This window comes from Bidens hawaiensis, unplaced genomic scaffold (assembly GCF_021521415.1).
Source record: "Bidens hawaiensis isolate Kalapana, Puna unplaced genomic scaffold, B.hawaiensis_p1.1 tig00055756_1, whole genome shotgun sequence".
Lineage (NCBI taxonomy): Eukaryota > Viridiplantae > Streptophyta > Magnoliopsida > Asterales > Asteraceae > Bidens > Bidens hawaiensis.
The window spans coordinates 64,132-74,286 of record NW_027506343.1 but is presented as its reverse complement, the minus strand read 5'-3'; the positions used below and the strand labels follow the sequence as shown (position 1 = coordinate 74,286).

Sequence of the window (10,155 nt, the reverse complement as noted above, 5' to 3'; positions counted from 1 at the left end):
GAATATGGGAAGTTTATGTTGTGAAAATAGATATAAGATATGGTTTTTATTTATAGTTGGATATTTGGATATTGTAGTGCAAGTGTGTGGTTAGTGTTAGGTGGAGATACCTACGGCAAATAAATAAATAGAAAAACAAATTGAACTTTGAATTTTGTGGTTGATGTTAGGGTTGATAATTCGTGTTTTAACATGTTTAACATATAAGAAGCGACACGCGTTACACAAATATTAAACATGAATAAAAGTCGTTTAATTAATTTATATGTCTTAATTTACATATAATACTGATTTTGGAATCTGTGTGATGCGCGTACAGGATACTTAAAAGAAATATCATTAAGCTATATAAATTAAATGAATATTAAACTTAATAAAAAAACTTATATTTTATCAAATTAAATAGTTTTATAAGAACAAATTATATTTTCTAATAGAATATTCATACAAATATGTGGTGTATGCTCAAATAGTTTCTTCACAATCACGAAAAAGATACACCTAATGGTTTTATAAGATGCAATTATATTTTTTTAAGAAAATAGTGAATTCTAACATAAATTAATAAGATGTTTCATTATGAATGACATCAAAAAAGAACATCAAATATAAAATTAGCATGGATAAAACACGCTTTTGTATTACAATTTCGAAAGAGATTGATGAAAACTCCATAAATCTTTAGAGGTTGAATATGTGAGAATAAAATTACTATTCACTCATAAATTTTTCTTGATTTTATCCTTTTAGAAACTATGAATATTGTTTTATCATATTCATCTTTTACACTTAAAGATGTATATAAATTAATTAACATTAAAGGTATATTTGATTTCATTATTTGATTATATTGATATAAATACAAGCATATTTTTAATTCATAGAAATATGCTTTCATTAAAAACTTAAGAATAAGTTCAACATGAAATTTAGGCTATGAATGAATATTCAAGTTATGTCCACAGTTATTTATATTTATTAGAATATTTAGATATTTTTAAAAATTAATAAGTGAAATTGAAAAAAAAAAGGCCAAACATTCTGTTTTAGCAATTAGTATGTTTATTCTAATTTGTGTGTGTGGGTGGGGGGTGGGGGGGGGGGGGGGGTTATCTGGAAATATATAAGACCAATTTTTTATATTTATTTTGGGCATTTGAAATCTTGAAAACACCCAACCTCTAAGAATATGAACAAATGAATGAATATGGCCAATTCAACAAATGGGGTTCGATTCGTTGATTTCTATTAAAAAAGTGGTTTGTTCGTTTATTTTTGTTAAAAAGTGGGTCGTTTCGTTGATTTTTGTAAAAAAAAAAGAAAGTAGTTATGTTCGCTTATATTTGTGTAAATTAAAGTTGTTTGATTCGTTTATTTTGGTTAGAAAATTGTTAATTCAAAATAATTTTTCTATCATATAAGCAGTTCACATCACTATTTTTGCCACATCATCGTACACATCATTATCCACATCATAAAAAATTAATGGAATCTAACCCCATTTGTGCAAAGCTAGCTCGTTGGTGACCAATAGATCAAAACTCGGGACCTTTGCGACACATTTTTAAAGTTTGATTTCGCGTTGACCAGTGAGATAGAGTTTGTATTATCATAATCTAATATCCCATAATAAAACCTATAAAATATTCATTAGTCGAGATAGTATTTTATTATTAAGGTAATCGTATCTTATAGATATTATAGCGGTTTGAACAACTGTATGATACATTAATTATTTTGCAACTAACTGTGTTTTCTATTCGGGTCAACTTTAATGATGTCGAGTCGAACAACCAACTTCTACGTTAAAAAACGAAGTCTACTTTCTAATGTAAAATATTTCACTAAACAATACTAGTGTTATTTTCTAGATATAAAAAAACATATATCAAAATAAACATGATCAGATTTATATATCACGGGCCTATTAAAAATTAAAAGGATGAACGCATTCAAAGACATCATGTCATCATCCATAAGTCAACGAACTTTATTTTAGAGTTTTACACGGGAAACAAACTAAACGGATATAATATTGTGTTAAACATGTTTAGAGACGACACGATTGACATATATACCAAGCATAGAATACAAATCATTTAACTAATTTATATCTCATGTTTATAGCACAATTGTATGTCTCTCGTCTTCGAACCAAATTATTTCAACGGTTCTCGGGGACGACCCTGGTTCTTGTGAACGATGTGTATCTTGTACTATAGTCCGACATTGGGCGTGGTCGTAGTATTAACAGATCACTTTTTTAGAACGGTATTAACGGATCATTTAGTATAAGAATTTGTTTTATTTTATTTTATGTTATTTTCTTACTTATTTGGTTTCCTTTTCCTAGTTTTTTGGTTAGAACTAGGGCCGTCCAAACTGCTCGTCGCTCGAACTCGCTCTCCGCTCGCTCGGAAATTGCTCTTTCGTTTTTTCGCTCGATTGTAAACAAGCCGCTCTGCTCGGTTCGGTTTGCAAACGAGCCAAGCAACGAGCAAAGGTCTGCTTGGTTCGGCTTGGCTTGAATATTTTTGATTTATTTTATATATAATTATATATGAACAAATATATAATATATAGATAAAACACATAAATATAAGCTTATAATTTTTTTAACCTCTTTAAATTTTTCCTATTCCATCAATTTTATAGTTTTATTTGTTCATTTCAAGTTTTTAGAAAAATAGATGTTTGTTTACATTATCATTTTATCTCACTTCAAACTTACTTTAAATAAAAATTTACAATCTATTAAAATTTGTCTAAAAACTACTAATTTATTTATAAAATATATAATTTGCAACCTTTAAACTTGTTTTTTATTGAAAATTTTAAAGTGAAAAAGAAATAAATAATGCTCGATGTTCGGTCGAAAAATGCTCGAATCGATTTTGGCTCGTTTCAGTTTTCGCTCGGTTCGAATTTCAGCCGTTCAGTTTGGTTCGCTTGTAAACGAGCCAAGCAACGAGCAAGCCTTCACTCGCTTCGGCTCGGCTCGTGAACAACCTAGTTAGAACTCAGGAGAATCATAATTAATGCTATATGGTCTATGGATAATCATATTTTAACCCATTTATTATGTGGGCCTAATAATTTCTTACTGTGGTCTGTGGGCCTTATGAATGGGTTTAGTCACTTAAATTAATACGTGTATTGGCGTATTGCCCACCTACAACTCCACAAGCCCCACACTATTGGAGACAAAAATATCCATCTTTTTATTATACTTTAATGGGAACTTAACGTACAAATAATATTAACGTGCTTGTGAATCAAGTAGAGTAATAATATAATTATATTACAGAGTAATTATGTATTACTTTATGATATAATTATATAATTACTCTACTTGATTCTTACGTTTAACACTTTAATTTCATTTATATTTGATCAAATTTATACTTTAATAGTTTATAATACATGATACAAGGCCTTACAAATTTACAATGGCCTGGTCAAGACAATAGTGTTAAGTGGAGTAATCACAAAATTAGACTGTGTAATTATCATACAAGTTCATAGTTATGTATGCATGTAATTATAAACATAGGTCGCGTAATTATCATATAATTTGCATGATTATTATTAGTTGTGTGATTGTTACCGATATATGGACAGATATATGATTCAGCATGCCCTTTTGTATATGTAAAATAAAATGTAAAAAAAAAATCCACTCTCCCCAGACTCCAGAATAAAATGGTAAAGGGGTAGTAATATAATAAATCATATAGAATCAGTTAGAATCAATGGATTCGTGGTTAAGCACGTAATTATGTATGCTTGGTGATTATGTAACTCTCGTGTGTAATTTAGGTTACATATTTACAATTATGGCATCGTGTGTTTGTTTTAAATAAAATCAATGTTTTAAAGCATTTGTACGATAAGAACTTAAACCCATGTAATTTTGTTCATATGTAGCGAATGTTGTGTTGTTATTTATGTAAATTCACATTCGAAACTGATCAAAACTAAATCTTTTAAGTGAATTTAACTAAAGCCTAATTAAAACAGTTATTTCTATGAACTTTCTCCACCAATTAAGCCACCATCTTCCTGTTGTGACCGTTGTGAGACCCCTTCATTCTTCTCCACATGCATATTAACTAGTCTTTCGATATTTGAGCAAGATCAAGTCCTACTAGCCGTTTAGGCTGTTACCTAGATGAGTAACCTGCAAGCAAAAATAATTATAACATCGAAATGATTAGTTCGGGATATCGGAGCTCATCAGGGATCCCGATTATCAAAATACTCATCAGGATTACTGAATAAAAATAACCCCAAACAAGTAACAACCGTTATTTATATGTTTTTATTTTTCCAAAAAATCTAAAATAGAGGTCATGGATTTCCTAGAATCCGTTCTTCATACACATTTTTATAATATGCTCGTGTTACGCAAGTGTGATTATATGTATTTCAATATAGGTTTCTATGTTTCGAAAATAACATTATATTATTTAATTAACTTTTTTTTATATTAAAAAGTAGACTTTGTTCAATGGCGTGGAACATGGTTGTCACTTGACATCATGAGACGGTTGACTAAATTAGAAAACACGTGTAATTAGTAACACTTAGACAATGCGTAGTGAACAATAATTTGGACGATAAGGGACGGGAACATCGCCCTCAGTGGGAGACAAGGAAGGAGGCAAGGGGTTTTTGTCACTTATGTGTGTGTGTGATATACTGATATATATATATATATATATATATATATATATATATATATATATATATATGTTGAACTACAACACCATTACATCGCTAAAACAAAAACCCTATATTTGCTAACTGGACATCACATGACACAAAACATCCTATTTTGTAGCCACTTCAATACACATAGCCTTATAAGAGAATTCTCAGCCGATTCTCTATATAGAGTTTGTGAGTGGAGGAGGATAAAATAGATAATGATAAGTATGTAAAAAAATATTATTTAACTGTATACGAAAGATAAAATGTAATATTTTTTTAGTATAATTACAGAGATAAAGATAGAGAAGCTGTCAGGAAATGCTCTAACACTTGTGATCTAGTTCATTAAGTGGGCCTATTAATATATTACTGTGCCTTGCAAAGTGGGTTTGGTCTAACTTGATTAATGTGTGTATTGCCCAACTACATGGCCCAAACTATTTGGATACAAAACTCCATTTTTTATACTTTAATACAAGATACAAGACCTTACAAATTACAATGGCCCGTATCAAGACAACAATGATTAAGTGAAGTAATTACGAAATTAGATTGCATGATTATTAATATAGCTTGCATAATTATTTATGTGCGTAAATTATAAACATAGATTGTGTAACTATCATAAAAGTTGCGCGATTATTATTATTTGTTGCGTAATTATTTATGTAAGGGTGTAACTATGTATGTTTGATGATTATGTATTTTTTTGTAACTTAGGATATATTTTATACAATTATGGCATCGTGTGCTTGTTTTAAATGAAATCAATGGCTTAAACGCATTTCTACGATAAAAAGCTTTTGTACAATAACTTAACTCTATGTAATAATATGCATATGTAGCGAATATTGTGTTGTTATTTATGTAAATTCACACACGAAACTGATAAAAACTAAGTCGTTTTAGTTGAATCTAACTGAAACCTAATTAAAGTATTTATTTCTCTAAACTTTCGCCACCAATTAAGCCACCATCTTTCTGTTGTGCATCTTCTTTCTCACCATTCTTCCAAATGGATTAAATAAACAATAATACATCTTTCTACACCACCCGAATTGCAACTGTCGCCGCATAAACCGATCAAACCTGCATTGTTTTAGTTAAATCAGTTTTAATCTTTTTATATTACCTCTTAAGTATTCATCATTCTTGTAAGCAAAAGCTTGTAAGGGGGTGTTTGGTACAGAGAATTGGGGGGTGAGAAATGGAAATGGAAACAATTCTCTTGTTTGTTTACGAAAGAAAGAGGTGATTTCTTTTCTCTAAAAAAAGCGGAGAAATCATTTCTCTAGGGTTTCATTTCTCACTTCCATTCTCTTCCTTTTCACTTCTATCATCAGCTTCCTCCTTCAGAGCACCGCAACCCAAAACAAGGTATGGTTCAACTTCTATCACCAGCTTCCTCCTTCTATCACCAGCTGCCTACTGTTGTCTGGTTCAATTTCTGAACCCTAGGTGACGGTGGTGTGGTGGCCTGGTTAGGGTTTCTGATGTAAAGCCCCGTGATCGTCGGTCCGGTACTATTTCTGAACCCTCGTGCGTCCTTCGTTCAAAACCCTAATCGTCGGTCCGGTACTATTTGGGATCTAATTCAACATCTTTCTATTTATTATCTTTCGTCTAGCATATGATTGTGTGTTTGATTAGCTTATGAATTAGGTTTTTGTTTTCATATTCTTCTAATTTGATGGCTGATCTCTTTAATTTGTGGTTATTGTTTGATGTATCGACTGCTATTACTGATTATGCTCATTATTGGATACTAATTTAGGGCTTTCTATGATTATCATTAATTCATTGTTTTTTTAATTACATGAAGCAGAAATGGGATATTAATTAGGCAAATTGAAATTATTAAAGATGTTTATAATAGAATAATATTATTGATATGCCTGTGTTCTTTTGATCTCGCAATCGAAGCTTTTTAAGTATTATTTGATCATGTTTTCTATGATACTTGCAATTAAAAGCTTGCATATAGAGTTATTTGAGTATTATAATGGAAAATGCTGTTATTTGCAACCGTTCAAAGATAGAATTATGTTATGTCATTACCAAACTGACAACTTTATTGAAAGATAGAATTGAGTTTTTGGGCTCCACTATAACCTTTGTGAATGATGTTGCAGGATTATTGATAGCCAGTCACCAAATGGTAGCCCAGGAAGACCAATATCAGCTGATATGCATGCGTTTTCAGAGTCTGTTAAATCTAAGTTTTCTGCTGCTTCAGCCAGGTATGCCAATTGATTTTGTTTTCTCCTGCAGACAGAATAACACTTTATATGTTAACTAGTTTATTAACCTGAGGCTATTAGAAATGAAAACCTCCATTACTTTTATGTCTAGCGATATTATGCCAGCAATTGAATAAAGAAACAGATGTAAAGTGTTTTAACTTTTTTTAATTGTTTCATAATAGAAGAGTGTAGATATAAATTATCTTGTGAAATTCAATATTTTTATATAATGTGTTTTTTCATATGTAATCAAATAAATACATATACAATAAAAATGGGAATATAAATAACAATAGGTAAAGGGTTAACTGGAAACTTTTAGTAGACGCCGTGTTTATTTTAATTTGTTGTATATAAAGATTTATTCTGTTATTCTGAGATGGTTTGGCACGTCTTGCAGATACAAGGAATCTATTTCAAAAGGCACTCAGGGTTTAAAAGCAAAATTACTTACTAAAAACAGTTCAGTTAAAGAATTAAGCAAAGGAGTTCAGAGAGAAATGAGTGCAGGAATGGCTGGAGTTGCTTGAATATTTGAACGGTTGGATCCAACTTTAAAAAGAAATAATTATGGAACTAACTTAAACTTTTTCAAAGGAAAAAATACTCAAAATAATTCCGCTGAAACTCCTACGGATGTCGGTTCGAATGGAGAAACTATGCATCTCTAAGTTGCTTTTGGGTGCCCGGAGCTTTTCAGGTTAGCCATATCGCACCGTACTATTATTTTAATAAAAAGTTTTAAAACATCATGTTTTCTAGACTGCAATCCAACCCAAACTGTTAAAAGTAAACCTATGAAGATTGTCACCCCTACTGAATGAACACGTAGATCTTTACTTCTAGTTGCTCTTAGAAACATTAAACGTTCGGCCGTGAACCACAATCCGACTGACATTTTTGTTATGTTTTCTTTGCAGTGTCACCGGGGAAAGAAAGTTGATAATAGCAAAGTGACGTATACTTAACAAATCTGCCATAGCCTTAATGGTTGGTTTGTTTGCGTCCTGCAATAACTACATTTGGCATTGTTCTAAGTTGACTTGTGTTCTAAAAAACATTGGCTTTATATGTAAGACTATAACTTTTATGTCTTTGTTTAAGATTACTTAGACAAGGTGGCGGTGAAGAGATGGAAAGAGATTTGTTATGAAGTATGTTGTGTATGGTTGAAGTATGTTTTGTATATGAATTGGTTTTAACTATGGTTGATGTTTTTTGCTTAAAAACTATGTTTTGTATGTGAATTGGTTTGATCAATGCATATTTTGGTTGGAATTTATGCATCTTTTTATATGTTTTTTTATTTTTTAATAAATATTTGTTATGAAAAAAATATTTGTGCTAATGATAAAGTTGATATAATTCTCTGTTTATTTTCTATGTACCAAACAAGAGAAATGATTCTCAGCTATATTTCTCTACTGAAATCTCTGTACTACCAAACAGAACAGTCAATTCTCATTCTCCAGACCAATTCCCTTTCTCTGCAATTCCATTTCTCTATTCCATTTCTCTACAATTCCATTCTCTGTACCAAACACCCCCTAAGTGTTTAGGTGATGTATGCTCTATATATATCCACAAATTAGTTTATATCACCTTTAAACTCTTCATGGCTTCATGTCACCATACACACACAACAACAACCAAAAAAAAAAACTCTTAATTGATATATGGACTATGGTAGTAACATAAGTGAATTAAGGGTATGTATTGAGTATCCAATTTAAAAATATATACATATACATGATATTTTAAGTTTCTTGTTAAACTGAATACAATTATTGGTAATGCTTTAGTAAATAATCATGATTGAGTTGGGATCACCAATGGAGGCGATGGAATCCGAGAGGAGTCTAGCGAGGTCCAAGGGACGTCGGTTGCACAAATGCAATACTGCGGTCCAACTAGGAGGAGGTTTTGTAACGACAAAATTTCACCACTGCTTCTGTAGGCGACATATTCATTTTCCCCATATATATATATACATATGCATTAAATTGTGAACAATCTTTATCAATTATCTTATTTTAATACAAACTAACAATAAAAGAAAGGAAAATTGGTTTTAAATAATCCAAACTATGGCGTATTGGTAAATATCAGTCCCAACTTTACACTTGCCTGCTGGCAGTACCAACTAGTTGTGTATTTGTTTTTAACGGGCCGCGACTAACGGATGTTAACTCCGTTAGTCTTTGTCTAACGTGGCCATCCCAGCTGTCAAAAATCATCTTACGTGGCGGCTACTGGCGGCTGACTATGTATTCCGTTATTTCTTTGTCGATGTGAGTGGTTTTTTTTTTTAACTGTATCGCCGGCTGCCACATGACAGTCGTTGTGTCATCATAAAAACAGAAATCTCTAACGTAACACATAGTGGGACGAAAACCCAGTTGGGCTCGCGATCCGAGCTGACAACCTCGCAAGTAGGGGTGTTCAAGAAATCCGAAATTTGAAAAAAACCGAAACCGAAACCCAAATTAACCGATTCGAATAACTAATTTGGATTCGGATATGAAATTTTAAAAAATTCGGATTATTTTGATATCCATCTAATCCGAATAAAAAACATGTTTTTAGTGGTATTTTCCGGTTTGGTATATTTGTTAGACTATTATTTGAAGTTTGAACTTTAAATTTATGATAAGAGTAATTCGTATTTTCCGGTTTGTATGTTTATTGTGATTCTAAACTATTAAATGTTAGTTTATTTCAGATTATTCGGATAATTTCGGGTTATTTGGATATATTATCCAAATCCGATCCGAATTGAATTCGGATATATTTGGATTGGATAAGAATATTCCGAATTCGGATCAGATCATATTTCGGATATGGTCCAGAAATTTTCTAATCCGAATAACCCGAACCGAGTAAACCAAATAATCCGTTATCCGATCCGATAAACACCACCCAAATTGACATAAGTGTGGAGCGAACTTGAGTATCCGCTACCATTAGGTTCTTTTAATGGTGTAACAAAATAGTTAGTATTAATTGCAAATAAAATATGTGTGTATTGTTTTTAATGTATGGTGACTTAAGATTGTGGTAACCCTTACTTTTGAGAGAATAACGTGAATAAAAAAGAAAAAAAAAAGGAAAATGATACGACGCCTGAGAGATTCGAACTCTCGCGGGGAAACCCCATGTACTTAGCAGGCACACGCCTTAACCACTCGGCCAAAGCGTC

General features: G+C 31.4%; 1 non-coding gene across 1 annotated transcript; it reads right to left on the bottom strand.

Moving 5' to 3' along the window:
- Positions 1-10,073: 10,073 nt before the first annotated feature.
- TRNAS-GCU (transfer RNA serine (anticodon GCU)) lies at positions 10,074-10,155 on the bottom strand. The gene has a single exon. It is a non-coding gene; the product is annotated as a tRNA-Ser (tRNA).